Source organism: Octodon degus, unplaced genomic scaffold (assembly GCF_000260255.1).
Source record: "Octodon degus isolate 3935 unplaced genomic scaffold, OctDeg1.0 scaffold00090, whole genome shotgun sequence".
In the NCBI taxonomy this organism is placed as follows: domain Eukaryota; kingdom Metazoa; phylum Chordata; class Mammalia; order Rodentia; family Octodontidae; genus Octodon; species Octodon degus.
This window is the reverse complement of record NW_004524666.1, coordinates 5535258-5536437: the sequence shown is the minus strand read 5'-3', so window position 1 is coordinate 5536437 and position 1180 is coordinate 5535258.

Sequence of the window (1180 nt, the reverse complement as noted above, 5' to 3'; positions counted from 1 at the left end):
TAGCTAACAGTGCTCCATCTGTTTCTTTCTCTCTCTCTCTCTCTCTCTCTCTCTCTCTCTCTCTCTCTCTCTCTCTCTCTCTCCCCTCCCTCCCCATAGTGAGATCAAACCCCATGCTTTGCACATGCTACATAAGCACTCTGTCACTGAGCTATCCTTCAGAATCCACTCCAAATAAAAATAACATGGTGCCTTCAACAGGCAACATAAAAAAAAGCAACATGTCGACCATATAGCTGAAAATACACACAGAAAATTACTATCCAAAAGGAAGAACAGGCAATATAGTCTTTAAAAAAAAGAGACAGAACTCCCATTTACTGAGCACTCCCTATGTGGCAGTCTCTGTCCTGAGCATCTAACATGCAAGGACATACATCAATTTGTGTATGTAACTCATATTCCTATTTCATAAATGAGGAAACAGAAATGCAGTAAGATTAATAACTTGGCCAGGAGGACAAACCAGTTAAAGAAAGAATAAGGACCTAAACTCATATAGAGAATCCACGCTGTGAATAAATTTTTCACAAAATGAAGTATAATTAAAAACTGACAAAGGGTGGTGCCTCTAACATCTGCTAAGGAGCATAAGGCCACAGCTTTCCAGGCACTATGCGTATACACTTTTGACCCAGAATAATGAAGAAGGGCTGACTCAGGAGGGCAATGGTTCTTTCTACAAAAAATAACATCACTTTAACGTGTACCAAAGCTAAAAAACCTTTCAGAATAAATTTTAGTAAGAGAAGAAACCGTGGTCAACACTGGGGCAGGGGCAGTGCCAGGGATTAAACCAGCACTGAACTACAACCCCACAGCTTCTTTATTTTTTATTTTGAGATAGGGTCTCGCCAAATAGCCCAGGTTAGGCTCAAACCTGTGCTTCTCCTGCCTCAGCCTCCCAGAGTACTGGGACTACAGGTGTTCACTACCACTCCTGGCTTCAACATAGTTTATTTACAGAAGTAATTGCTTTTTAGAATGTCTAAGTTATGCAGGTTAATAATTAACTTCTTTTCTGGAGGGTTAACAACCTAAGTTAACAGATCAAAATTTGGAGAAAAAGAAGGGCTGCTTGATTAGCCAACATTATGGCCCTAGCCTTTCAAGGTCAGTGAAGACTCGGCACATAGGAGAACCTGTACTGTAACAACATGTAACTCAGTTGTGCTCCAAA